Below are 14323 nucleotides of genomic sequence, written 5' to 3' on the forward strand. Positions count from 1 at the left end.
TGGCAAATCTGCCTGCTGCATTTATATGGCTGTTGAGAGAAGTGGATGGGGAAGATAAGGAGTCCCTAGGGAATATAGCTTCCAGCTGAGAACAGGCTGTCAGAGCTGCCTGCCTGTTCATTATGCCCATTAGCAACCACTGCATTTACATTTCCATGCTGCTTGTCATAGTCAGGCTTCAGCCATTGAAATCTGTCTGTGAGTTAAGTTAAATCTCCCTTCCAGTAGTGTTTTAGTGATTGACAGTTTCTTTTCCATTTCCTTAAAGAAATTGCTCAGGTCCTCTGCAGCTGTCACATGCAATACCTCCACATATACATCCCCTCTTGTCCTTTTTATTTGGCCTCTGAAGGTTGCCAAACCAGTGCTCAGGGTACCATATTTGCTGTCCACTGTTCCCAAGAGGAGGGTGTTGTTGCCCCTAATTTTGAGAGCCCATCTCCTGAGACTTTTCCTAATCTGGGGAAACCTTAGAGATGTCAAATGCTCTTCAAGCCCTTTTCCTTTGTATGAAAACAGGTGGCGGCTGAGCTAGTTTCTAGGGGTCTGCACTGTAGGTTACACCTTGCTTTGCTGTTCTGTTGTGCTCATTTGAGCATGGAGGAGTTCTCTTGTTCTAAAATATGAAAGCATTGTTGGGAGAGTTGGATTCTGGAGACATTACTAAGGCCCAGCTAGTGGTTATATATGTGCTTTTGCTGGCAGACCTAGTAGGGGAGAAGATATTCCTGATGCTTGTGGCGAAAGCAAAGGAAAGGTCTGTTTTGAAGGCAAAGGAGAATCTTGTACATTCTCCAGAACTGAACCTTCAAAGGGTCTGTTTGGCTAGGAGGGCAGAACTGTGTATTTGGAAACAGGCAGCTAGAGATATAGCAGAACAGCTTCTGTCTCCAACGTCCAATTTTATATCCATTACGGGCTTGCCTTTACTGCAACATCAAAGGTGTTTTGCAGAGCACTGTAGTTTTTGTAGTGGGTAATGCTGAATTTGTAGGTTGCAATTCAGAATTTGCTGCTTGTTTGGTATGCTTTACCATCAGCTTGAGTACAGCTGGTGCAGGCTGCTTAATAAAAATATAGAAATTACCTTTGGTAATGAAGCAAATAATACATGACTGTGACACAGTGCCAAAGTCTTTGAATGCTCTAGTGGTTTGCAGCTCAAATATTTATATTACTAAAGTAAATTATTTGCCAAACTGAAAAGAAAGGAGTGGTACTTAAAATAAGAAAATAGAGGCAGAAACTTTGTTCTATGCTTTGCACATGCCAAGTGTTATGTATGCTTATGATATTGCATAAACTGGTAGCAATATTAAAATAAATGATAACATATTGTATCTAGGAGTGGCATAATGAATTAAGCCTGGTTTTGGCCTGTGTGGATTTTGTGATGTCTAAAAACACCTGACTTTATTTGATTTCTATCAGTAGAAGCACTAATAATGTCTTGCTCTATTCAACTACCCATGCCCTGTGTATCCAAATGTCAGTGTATCTGAAATTATGCAGTGGGTTCAGGAATAGGTAGGTGGGACCTAAGACACAGGCAGTCTCACACACACACACATACACACACATACACACACATGCACACACACACACACACACACACTTACATGGAGGGAACACAATCACATAAACTTTTCTTGTTTAAGAAACTAGTCTAAAAATACCCTTGAATATGAATCCAGGTCAAACATGATGCTGATTGTAGAGTCTAGCATAATTTTATTGACTGAATATAGATTTATCTTCTTGAGAACAACCTAGGAGACACACTGAAGGCTGAAATCTTTTACAAGAATATTACTCTCTTGAAATGGTTTTCAAGATCAGCTCTCGAAAGGTCTTAAGATGGAGATTTGGGCCAGTGAATGCTCAACCACGTGATGGAGGCTGAATTTTTAAAAATCAGTTATTGAAGCTTAATGATGTTATTTTAAGACTCTTAAAAAAAAAAAAAAGCTTTGTCCACATTGGTTGTTTGAGCTTTTTACCTGAAAATTTTTTAGGAAACAGCTTTGAAAACATTTCCTGAAACAGGCATTTTCATAAAGTTGAAGGCATCTGAAATAAATGCTCATAACATCCTGATTTGCAAGTAGTATCTCTGTCAATGCTTGTCTAAGAAACCAAGTTATCAACAAAGATGTTAGACTAGGCGCAAACGGTGAACATTTTGGTGCTGTAACTCTTTCAGGACTTGATTTTAGGATTCCAAACTGGTCATGTGAATGTAAGAGACATCAGTGGTGTATAGTATTATTCAGCCCTTGGGAATCTAATTTATCCTTCTTTCACTAGTGTCCTTAATGTATCAGCTGGCCTAGTATTTTGCACTAGTATTTTTAAGCAGAGTAGCATTTCTGCTTCAGTGGCTGCTGTAGTCATGAAGCATCAGAATAAATTGCAATTTGCAGTTGGGCAGGTCTCACTGGATTTTGTATCTAGTGTGCCTTCGCTGCACTGAAGAACACAAAATAGTACTTCATAAAGTTGCACACAACCACTCCACCCTCTGTAAATGAAGAGATACTCAAGAAGAATACACTGGCTGTTTTCAGTGTTGTTTTGCTGCACCTCACCCACGGTTTGTTTTTAATTGTTCTCATGAATGATTTGTATTCATTTTCTATCATGTTACTTTTTCATTGTTGCCTCCAGCAGGCACTTCTCAAAGGGTTCTTTAGGGTTTAATGTTTACTGTTTGTCCTAGAAATAAGGCTTGACTTATTCAGAAATATGTAATAAATACACAGTTCATCTTGTTTCTGATTGTTTACACAGCAGACAGATTAATGGATGACTGGGTGTTGGATAAATACTCAGCTCAGAATATTTCCCCATTCTAATTTAAGTTATAGATGCTGTTAAATCCTGCACCTGGGGAGGAATAACTCCATGCACCTGTACAGGCTGATGACCAACCAGCTGGAGAGCAGCTTTACAGAGAAGGACTTGGGGCCCTGGTGGACACCGAATTGAACATGAGTCAGCAATGTGCCCTTGCAGCAAAGAAGGCGAATGGTATCCTGGGCTACATTAGGGCAAGTGTTGCCAGAATGTGGAGGGAGTGCCAATTCCAGGTCTGCACTCCCCAGTACAAGAAGGATGTGGACATACTGGAGTGAGTCCAGTGAAGGACTGCAAAGAAAATTAAGGACTAGAGTATCTCTCATATGAGGAGAGGCTGAGGGAACTGAGACTGTTCAGCCTGGAGAAGAGAAAGCTCAGCAAGGATCTAATCAATGTGCATAAATATCTGATTGGAAGGTGCAAAGAAGACAGAGCCAGACTATCCTCAGCAGTGCCAAGTGACAGGAAGAGAGGCAACAGGCACAAACTGAAATACAAGAAACTCCATCTGAACACAAGAAAACACTTCACTGTGAGGGTGGCTGAGCACTGGAACAGGTTGCCTAGAAAGGTTGTGGAGTCTCCATCCTTGGAGATATTCAAAACCCAGCTGGACACAGTCCTGGGCAACCTGCTCTAGGTGACCCTGCTTGATCAGGAGGCTGGACCAGATGATCTCTGCCAACCTCAACTAGCCTGTGATTCTGTGATTCTGTAATGAAGAGTGTGTGGATGTAGTTGGGATCTCTAAGGTCACATGTACAGGCATACCTCAGAGATATTGTGGGTTCAGTTCCAGACCACTGCAATAAAGCGAATATCACAATAAAGCAAGTTACACAAATTTTTTGGTTTCCCAATGCATATAAAAGTTATGTTTACACTATACTGTAGTCTATTAAGTGTGCAATAGCATTATGTCTAAAAAACAATGTACATACCTTAATTAAAAAATACTTTATTGCTAAAAAATGCTAACCATCATCTGAGCCTTCAGTGAGTTGTAATCTTTTGGCTGATGGAGGGTCTAGCCTTGACGCTGATGGCTGCTGACTGATTAGGGTGATGGTTGCTGAAGGCTGGGGTGGCTGTGGCAATTTCTTAAAATAGGACAGCAATGAAGTTTGCCGCATCAATTGACTCTTCCTTTCATGAAGGTTTTCTCTGTAGCATGCGATGCTATTTGATAGCATTTTACCCACAATAGAACTTCTTTCAAAATTGGAGTCAATCCTCTCAAACCCTGACGCTACTTTATCAACTAAGTTTATGTAATATTCTAAATCCTTTGTTGTCATTTCAACAATGTTCACAGCATCTTCACCAGGAGTAGGTTCCATCTCAAGAAGCCACTTTCCTTGCTCATCCATAAGAAGCAACTCCTCATCCGTTAAAGTTTTATCATGAGGTTGCAGCAATTCAGTTACATCTTCAGGCTCCACTTCTAGTTTTCTTGCTATTTCCACCACATCTGCAGTTACTTCTTCCATTGAAGTCTTGAACCCCTCAAAGTCATCCATGAGGGTTGGAATCAACTTCTTCCAAACTCCTATTAATGTGTATATTTTGACCTCCTCCCATGAATCACAAATGTTCTTAATGGCATCTAGAATGGTGAATCCTTTCCAGAAGGTTTTCAATTTACTTTGCCCAGATCCATCAGAGGAGTCACTATCTAGGGCAGCTGTAGCCTTGCAAGCACGAAGCAAGCACATGCTGTTGGAAAAATGGCACCAATAGACTTGCTCGATGCAGGGTTGCCACAAACCTTCAGTTTGTAAAAAACGCAATATCTGCGAAGCGCAATAAAGCAAAGTGCAATAAAATGAGGTATGCCTGTAATTGCTTGTGAGCTCATTCAAGGCCATGGAGATACATTGATTTATATGTGTCTAACTCAGAGATTTCACTTCTAGGAACTCCTGCCTGTTAGTCGCTTTGTGCGACTATCCCTATTATACCATGTAGATATAAAACTTTTTGGAGATGCCTATGTTTATAAATGGTTATTTTTAGTTTGTAGATAACCAGTTCTTTTGGTTGTTAGCACCTGCTGTGGCTAAAGAAGGCCCCTATTTTCCCTGCTTTGCCTTTTTTCCTGGTGCATTGAGACAAGGAGTGCTGTGACAAGGAGTTTTGATAGTTTGATCTGTCTGCTGCAGGGGTAAATCTCTGTGACAGGCCGTGTTCTCTGGAGAATGTTTAGTAATGCACATTTGATAAAACTTCTTTTTGTTTTATAGACAACTCCTTTTGAATCTCAGTGCCACTGCTGCTCCCACAGAGGCCTGCAGTGAAGCTGGTTCATACAGATGAAGCTTTGAATGTCCTACTTTGCAGGTATAAGGGAGTTCCATCACTTTCTCTGCAGAGTCCCGAGCTCCTGCACCCTGGGAAAGGCTGAGGTGGGCAGGAGGGGTGAATGACTTGGCCCACGCAGCTTGTCCAACAGGGTGCTAATTCTGGTGCATAGGGAGGCATATGCTATGACGTGTGCAGACAGATAGCTCACAGTTTACTCAATTCTTGGAGCAGCAGGGAAACGGGCAAAGTAGAAGTGAACTGCCAAGTCACAATCTGCTAGCTAGATTTCTTGAGAGTCAGCGCAAACCACCGTATCCCTTGCTATAGGCTAAACTGCTCAGTGACATTTTCTCTTTCCCTTAGAAAAGGTCCTAAGAGGCAGCTCTGCAGTTTACTTCAGGTTATGGCAGATTTGCCTGATTTTTGCCTGTTTACTCATTGTGCTTCAGCTCTGCAAACAGTGTTGTGTTTACCGTAGTGATTCCAACCTACGCATTCCTGATGAAAGATCTGTGGAAAGTGTGCTCACTACTGGGGAAATCAATCTCTCTGCATGCACAGACGCTGGACAGGACTGTTGCACAAGAGACTGCACAACATATTATTCCAAAAAACCTGCTTACATGAGCAAGTGGGACAAAGGAGAGCTATTAGTCATGGGTTTCCCATAGCAGTCTCTCTCATGGACCACTGAGTGATGGCTGCTTCTCAATGACTAAGTAAAAGTATGAGATAAAATGAAGCCAAATTCTTAAGCTGTTACTCAGGACCAGCTAAAGCTTCAGCCATTAGCTCTGACCACTTTTGAAAACTTGGCATGCACCAGTTGCAAGGCAGACATGTGCCAGAGCTGTGAAAAGCCCCACATGTCTTAGTTCTTGTCCTATGTCTTAGTTAAATCTTCTCCATTTCCCACTTACATTAACTATGTTTAAAGATTTTTAGAGGTTCTGGCAGTGTTTTCATTGTCCACAGTCCATGCTAAGGCATATAAGGACAGGCAGGATTCTGTTCTTAAATCCTGCTTTGAGAATCTCTCCATAACATGTCCCTGGAAGAAACTCCTGTTTTATTTATTTTGATTTGACCTTTGGCTGTGCCTGGACACCTGGTCATGGGCCAGAACTTCACTGGCCGAATACCAGCACAGCAATTTGCGGCTACGTGTAAGTGACTTCAGTTCATTTTAGCCATATCTCTGCAGCATTTCCCCAACCCAGCCATTTGTGCTTCAGCTGATCAGGGTGCAAATTGAACTCTGGCTTGCCTAGCTCAGCCTGCCAAGAAAAGCATTAGCTAAGCAGAAATCCAGCTGTAGCTGAGGGCAAAGGTGAGAATGCACTGAAGTATCCACATCTTGACAGAGCAAGGATGCAGCTACAATCGAAACAGGGGAGGAGGACTGGGCAGCCCCACAGCCGCCTTATGTGACTGGAGTGAGCATACCACACTGCATACTGAGAAAGGCCTCGTTGTCTCCATGCGTTACCCCTGCCTATTTTGACTGAGGTGCAGAACAATACAAGAAGCCCACCTATATGGCCTTGGTGGCATTTTTCTGTTTCTTGCTGTTGCTTTGTTGTGCTCAGAGAGGTCTTGAATGAGTTGGACTGTTGTGTATATCTCTGCCCTAGCCAAGCAGAAATATTTGTACAGCTGGTTTTGCAGTTGCCCTCTCCGTACATGCAGGCTAGGGGATAGAAAGGGCGCCTGAGTGCTGTGGCACCTCTCTAAAAAGAGAATTCACTGCTTAATCACAGCTGGGAAACAGAATAAAGAGGCTGAAGTTCTTCCTCTATGTCTAGGAAGGAGTGGGGAGTAGAGGGGGGAGGAGACCTTTAACCATTACCTATCCCTTTAGCACTGGCTGGTGTGGTTGCCTGATCCGACGCCATATAGCATGACACTGTTTGCGTTGCTCCCTGGTTCCATTTAGATTAGAGCTTGACCAGTGTGACCTGCATTTCCAGACCTTGTTTTGAACATAGCTGATGCAAACCCTGCTCCGGCAGAAGCCCTTCTGTATCCATGGTATGCCTCAAGGACATAGGACAGTGTTTCTTATCTGTTTTACAGGGAATGGTCTCATCAGAGTTCTTGAACTGGATGTGCACAATCCTTTCTTGTTCTGACAAGTCTTTGCCACATTGATAAATTCCATCTATTAAAAAAACACACCCATGGGCTATAGATGACCTGATAAAATGAACTTGACTTCCAGTTACAACTGTCTTTCTTTTCAAACTATCTTCTGTATCTATTTCTGCACTGGCAGAAATGATTGGACTGTGGGCCTTGAAGCTCGAAGACTGAACATTAGAGATACCAGTTCTGCATCTCCCTGAACTTTGGCAGCATTCAAAAGATTGGATTTACAGCTTGACCTCCATATCTACCAAATGTCTATTTGGCAAAGTAGTTTTCTAGAGTGACAAACTCTGATTCTTGATTCAGTTCAGCACTGTCTGGTGTGGCTCTTCTGGGGGAAGAGGCAGCTTCCTGCCCCTGCAGTGAATCCAGGGCCCAGCCAGGAGGCAGCTTGGCTGCTGGCACAAATTAGTACAGTCCTTTAGCAGTCCTGGCTGCTGTCAGGCAGAGGCAGTTCTAGCAGTAGGGAATGCCTGGAGCATAATGCTCTTTTCCTTTAGTTACCCCTTACCTTGGTGCCTAGCAGGGACAACCTCTGAACCCATTGGCATGACAGTAGCTTTGGTCACTTCTGAAAGTTCAGGCCTACGTACAAAACCTCTCCCTTCCCATGGGAGGGATGGGATAACCCCCATGTTTTAGCTCCAGGCCAGTGTCTTGATTGAATCTTTCCCATTCCCCATTAACATAAATGGTGGAGCTTTAAAAGTGCTGACAAATTTGCACAGATATGCCTGTATTTGTGACAGAGCCAGGTGCAGCCATGGAGAGGACAACGGGTCTGTGCACCTGACATTGATGTGCAGCACAGCTACCTTAGCAGTTCCTTATTTTATCCCCTACTAAACGTGCCCTTTTAGGATTAATATGAAGAATTCACTTAATTTCTTCATGCCCTTTACCCAACATGCCTCTCTAGTCCCTGCTCTTTCTTTGTTGCTGTCATGTGCATTCTCATTCCAACTCCCTAAGGGGAAAAACAAATGCAGTTTGCAGGCCAGTGCTGTGTGTTTATGCGTGTATGTGCGTTTATTTCCTCAGTCTTGCTTTTTTCAGAGCATGAACCCAGCCAACCAACTTCTTATCAGTTTGACAGGCTGTGACTGTTGTCCTGGTGACCACAGTAGTTGCACTATCATTACATACAGAAGGCAGCAGAAGAAGTGCCTTGACCTGTGGGTGTAGCTGTGTGTGCACGTGATATGCTAGTAAGTCACTTGGATACATGAAGATAAGATCCAGTCTGGGTCTAAGTATGTGAAAAATGAAGCAAAAACAAAACGGAGAAGCATGCAAAGTTAATAACTATAAAAGAAGAAATGAGAATGTGAGTAGGAGTTGCAAATGCTCAGCACTGCTCAGCATCTGATCTGTGTACCAGTCATTTAGTACATTTGTATTTGAGAGATGCTTTCCTGCCAGCTTGCTGTCTCTTTGCCTGTCTTTTTCTACCCCCTCCCCCATTTTCTCCATTTTTTTGGCTTGTGGACATGAAAAAGAATAATGTTAGTGGCACTTCTGAGTTATGTTTTTCACCCAGGCACACCATGCTTCACCCATTCATATGCGCATTCCTCAACAATATTGACTCCCATTCACTAATTACTTACTTATGTGAACTGCTCAGGCCCAATTTGTGGTGCCCTGTCATGGATCAGCTCCTGTTGTGCTAGGTGCTAAAAGAAAGTCCTGGTTTGAACAGCATCCAGTCCCAGTGGAAGACAAGGAAGAACAGATGGAAGGAGATAGAGAAGGAAGCACAAAGGAACAGTGAGACATCATTAGTCAGCACATAGGCAATGGTGTCAGCGCACCAGCTGCCTAACACTTTGGGAAGTTTTTGCAGGCTACACAGTATGTTCCTTTTTTAGCATAGTGTTGTTGGCTGGTTCACTTAGATGCTGTCAGCTTTCAGCCATCAAGGACAATGTGGGATGGGATAACCTAGATAAAACCAAATTCTGGCGAGTACAGACTATACATTAGTTAGGGGATAAGAACATATTCAGGTCTTTTACCTTTGAAAGGCTTGTAACAAGCCTGCAGATTTCCGTGCTGAGCAGGGACAATTTTAACCCGTTGGAGTCTGAGTGGGGCACGGCCCAGAGAGTATGTGTGCCTGGCGTTAACACATGCCACGGCACGGTGTTGTAGCCACAGTTGCTATGGTGAGGAAGTGTCCAGTTAATCCCAAACCCAGCTAATCTTCCATGGCTAATGGAGAGTCGAATATGGTTGGTTTACTGTAAAAGCTTGCCTTTCTAAACACTTATTACCAGGCATAGCTCCACAGACATTGACAGAGCCCTGCACTAGCCCCCAAATCGTGGGAAGGTACATTTGATCAGCTGTGTGGTCTTGGTTGTGTGTCCATGTCCTTGGCATTGCCCTTGCCTGTGGTCACCAGAGGCCCTGCAGCAGATAGGGTGCCCTGCTTGGCCTGCCCACCCTTCGCCCACGTCTGTGTGTCTCACAGCCGGCACGGGGCATATTTGGGGGAATCATTGGGAGAGGAAGGAACTGCAGCAGAGCTGTCTCCTGGGAAGGTCTCTAATGCACTGCTTCGGGGGGGGGGGGKGTTTCAGCGGTGGTCGGTGGTGAGAAGGGACAATGCTCGTGAGCAGCATGACTCAAAGCCCATGACAAGGCTCCCGATGAGAAGTACCAAGTCATGTAGCTGCAGGATCAGAGTCCTGTTGACTAATGAGGAGAGGTTTAAGGGTGCTTCTGTCATGTAAAATTCATGGTGCTAGCAGGCCATCTTAAATAAAACATTACCCTCCCTGAAAAAGACACAAAGTCTTAATTTCCTGCTTGTAACAACTAAAGAAAGGATGTTTAGAGAATGAGGAAAATCAGGACTGTCTTGTGTGTGCCAGTCTGATGCAGCCCTGAATCTGCTCTCGTACCAGTTTTGCACTGGGATGACCCATGTGTGTTGCCTGTGAGGAAATGTGGCAGTGAGGTGAACATGACTTATTTGGGCTAAAAGGAGGAGGGGACTCACACCTTCTGATTAGCAGAAGATGACGAGCTGCATTTCTTACCTCTCCTCTTTACTTCAGCATCTGGGGTGGCTCTAAGGACTTCAGAGTTATACTGCATGATGCTGGTTGATGACAGAGCAGAGCTGGACCAGCTCTCTTGTTATGGGACAGTTGATAACATGGCTCACATTACACTTCTGCTTCTGCTTTTTGTTGACCTACCTGACTGTGCCTATTGTCCTGCACTCATTAGTGTTTCTTCTGTTACTAAGATTAGACTGTTTTCCTCATGGCACTTATAACTCGCCTATGTATTGTGTTTACTGAAATTTCTAAGGGACTTGTGAAAGTCCCCTGTACTTTGAGATAGTAAGGCACAATTATATGGCCCTTCCTTTGTAACATGAGTTCTTCCTTTTATAGAAAGCCTGATAAATTAAGAAGAAGCTATTGTTCGTTGTTGTTACAAAAGGCTCTTGAGATAAATGGGAATCTGGCACCAACAACTAGCTGTGTAATTTCAGGAGGGTGACTGAAAAGTCTGGAAAGCAGTTTTTGGTGCTAATGAGTGCAGAGAGTAATTGTTGCCTTCAGTTCTTTTTCAAGGCACTATTAATTTGCTGGTTTTAAAAAGAAGATAGAAAATGAATGGATCAATGGGACTAATAAAATACATTTTATTTCTATATGATTTGAATCCAAAAGGATATGGTTACCAAGAAATTCAATGCAGCTCATGTTTGTCTCCTGTAAGGTTATTCCCTGAATAGCACAGTTGCTCTGAGTCAGGCAGCTAGGCATATGGCCTGAAGAAATGACATTTGTGCTCTCCAGCCAGTTTCTCACAGTATTTTGGCTTTTTTTTTTTTTTTTTACAGATTTACAGATAAGTAAAGATCTTGAAGGTATGAAAGGTCTGACACATTTTGTCAAAATCAGCTGCTGGAGGAGAGAGACACAATTTACTGCCCTGATTTAGGAAATACCCAATTCAGAAAGCAGTAGCCAGCCAGTCTTGGCTCTGCTTAGCCATTCAACATGCCAGTAGCTCCACACCACATGTGATGTGCTGCAGGTGGTAGGTAGAAATGACCTATGATGTGATTCCATAGGGAAAAGGGATGAATCGTTTAGGGTAAAAGAAGCCATCTTTATGATTTTGGTTGTTCAAAACAACTGGTTTTCCTGGGAGCAATATGAGAACCCTGTGGCATAGAGGCATTAGATGATAACATAATAATGCATGGCTAACCCATTGAGCCATCCTCTGTTAGTCAGGCCTTTTCAGCAAGTTTATAGGGTATATCTGATGCACTTAAAACACCCCTAGGCTCCCCTGCATGTCATTCGCTCTCACCAGCTCTGAAACACAGAGCTGAGTTCCCAGGCTGCACGGCAGATAAGATGGCAGGGCCAGATTGCTGCATCTCCCCATTCCTTTGTGTCACCCTTGTTTGCAGGAAAGCCCATGGTTGTCTGCCCTGAGCAGAGGACATAGCTTGTGTAGCTCCATCCACAGTGCATGCCTAATGCTCTGTGGCAGGATGGTCTTTGCTTGCAGAAAGAAATGTTATTTGTAGATTGGAAGTTGAGCTGGATTTGGTCCAGTTTCCTTTGTCTCTGCTATGTTGTTCCTTTCCAGGTTGTTCTTGTTTCTTTTGGGGAAAGTCACCTAGATGGTACCAGCAATTAGCTCAAGGAGACAGGCTGCCTAGGACAGGAGCTGCAGATCAATTAAAAAGGACAATTAAAAAATGTGAGGATGCACAGTATGTCAGTGGAAGTGTCTAACTTTGGGGTTTGCAGTGCTCTCTTGGCTATGTTCGTAATTCTTTGATTTCTGCTTTGTAGCAGGGTGTAGTGACTGGTTGTAGCACAATGATTCCTGGCTTAGAGAAGCTGGGGTAAGTTTAGTTCCAGAGCTCTGTGAAGAGAGCTCTGAGTTTGAATCCAGTGTTGATGACAACCTGGTAATGGAAATAGCTACCTGGCTCCCTTCACTTTCACTCTGAACAGGACATAGTTTTGTACAAAGCCCCAGTCTTCTTGACAGTGCAGAGAAAGGGCTGAAGTTGCTGTTTCAGGAAGAAATGGAGGAATGAGGACATTTGTTGTTGTTTGGTGGAATCTACTAGCAGGAAATATCCGGAGCTCTTGATTCCTCTTGTATTGTTAGTCAAAAGAAGAGTGAAAAGAGGGAACAAATGATGAGTGCTTCTTTAGAGCAAAATTCAGTGGGGTGAGGACAAAATGAACTGAGGACCCAGAAAAGCGCTTGATAGGCACATCAGAGGGGTGTCATTTCATTATCTATAAACTTATTCAAAGAGTCTGACTCACAAACAGGAAAGGACCAGGAGGAGCTAGAATTCCTCATTCCAACTAGTTGTACTCTTGGAGTCTGATGGGAAGATTCGTCTGATGAGAATGCAAAAGACACCGGAGATAACCTTAGGGAGGCATGAAAAAGACACTTTCAAAAACAACATGACCCTTGTTTCCGAGACACTTGGAAGAAAGTAATTTGAATGCTTATGGATGAATGGTCTAACATATAATGCAAGAGGTTACACTGACTGATACCTGCCGCAGTCTGCAAGTCACTGCAGAGCAAGACACCAGCTCCCAAAGTGTCGTTTGTCCGTGGTAGGTGGATAAAACCCAGGTTTCACTGCCATCACCACTGTCTCAGTGGCTGCCAGTGTTAAAATGGCCTGGAAATTTCTAAAGATTATACACAGAAATTTGCTGATTCAAAATGTGTTGTAACCTGTTCTGTATTAGACAGCCTTCTGGCAGATAAAGAGGTATTGATCGCTGAACTAATATGGATGATTGCTTAGATGTGGATGCTTCCTATGGTTACTACATGTAAAAAACTCAAGTCCAGATGAGTGGACAGGACTACATAGTCTTGATATTTTAATAAGTTTTTTTCATAAAGACGAAAACAAGTATGAGATGATTCGGGTGAGAGAAAGACCTTGAGGAGTAAAATAGGAATGAAAAGTGAGAGCTGACTAAGAGTATTTTAGTATGTGATCAGAAAGCAACAAAGCACAGAGAGGCTTGTGTTAATTTAAATTCGGTCAAGCTAGTTGGAGCGAAAGCAGTTATAAAAAGTCAAACAAAGGCAAATCCTTACACATAACAAATGGAAAAAAGGAGAAGCTGATAATAATTAATGTAAATCAGTGGTTAGGAACTATAGTAAAAAGTCAGTAAGGCAAACCAAAGGACTCAGAGAAGTCTTTGGTCAGCAGAGTTAAAAACAACAGGGATAATGTTAAAAGTATATTAGATGAGCAAAGAATTTGAGGAATGGTATCAGTCCATTGACAGATGGAAATTGTCAATAGAAATTTTGATAGTGCCGGAAAACCAGAAGTGTTTAATAAACATTACTATTTCTTAATGGGGAAAAAGCCATGCCATATAATAGTACATGTAAGTCCTTCCTATCAAACGGTAATTTAGGAGACACTGAATAATACCTGCTAAAGCCAGATGCATTAGATCAGGAGTAACTAATATATTGCATCAACAGTTTTAAGAGGGCCAGCTGAGGTTCTCAGTGGTTGAATCAGATTCTTTAAATATCTTGAGAAACTTGGGAAATTCTGGAGAGCTGGAAGAATTATTTTTAAACTATTAACAGATCACTGACATAATCTGGTGTTTGATCCCAAACATAGTTGAGTAGCTGATACAGACTTGTTTAATAAAGAATTAGAGAGAGAATGATAGAAGCAGTGCTAATTAATATGAGATTACAAGTCTAGTTGATGAACTAATAAGTAGTTTGGAAAGTAATAAGTAGTTTGGCTCAATAGACTTTCCATGGTGCATTTGACTTTGATTAAGAAAGCTGAATTATTAAAATCATCATGGCGTGTATGAAATAGAATAAAGTCAGGCTACTGCATCTCAAAATTCAATTATAAATTGGGAACTAGCATTAAGAAAACACATTTCTAGGGGGATCCTCCAGGAACTAAAAGGCTTGACAATGAGCTTGAGGAGGT

At 42.6% G+C, this 14323-nt stretch overlaps 1 protein-coding gene across 31 annotated transcripts in view; it reads left to right on the forward strand.

Moving 5' to 3' along the window:
* The first annotated feature begins 8442 nt into the window (after positions 1–8442).
* LOC112972706 overlaps positions 8443–14323 on the forward strand; it is a 44440-nt gene continuing 38559 nt past the window's right edge. For 28 of the 31 annotated variants that reach the window (XM_026079607.1, XM_026079611.1, XM_026079605.1 and 25 more), the window contains exon 1: positions 8526–8638. The gene's annotated coding sequence lies outside the window, so the exon portion shown is untranslated. The other 3 variants (XM_026079613.1, XM_026079631.1, XM_026079615.1) reach the window with 2 other exon arrangements.

Source organism: Apteryx rowi, unplaced genomic scaffold (assembly GCF_003343035.1).
Source record: "Apteryx rowi isolate R43461 unplaced genomic scaffold, aptRow1 scaffold_5, whole genome shotgun sequence".
NCBI lineage: Eukaryota > Metazoa > Chordata > Aves > Apterygiformes > Apterygidae > Apteryx > Apteryx rowi.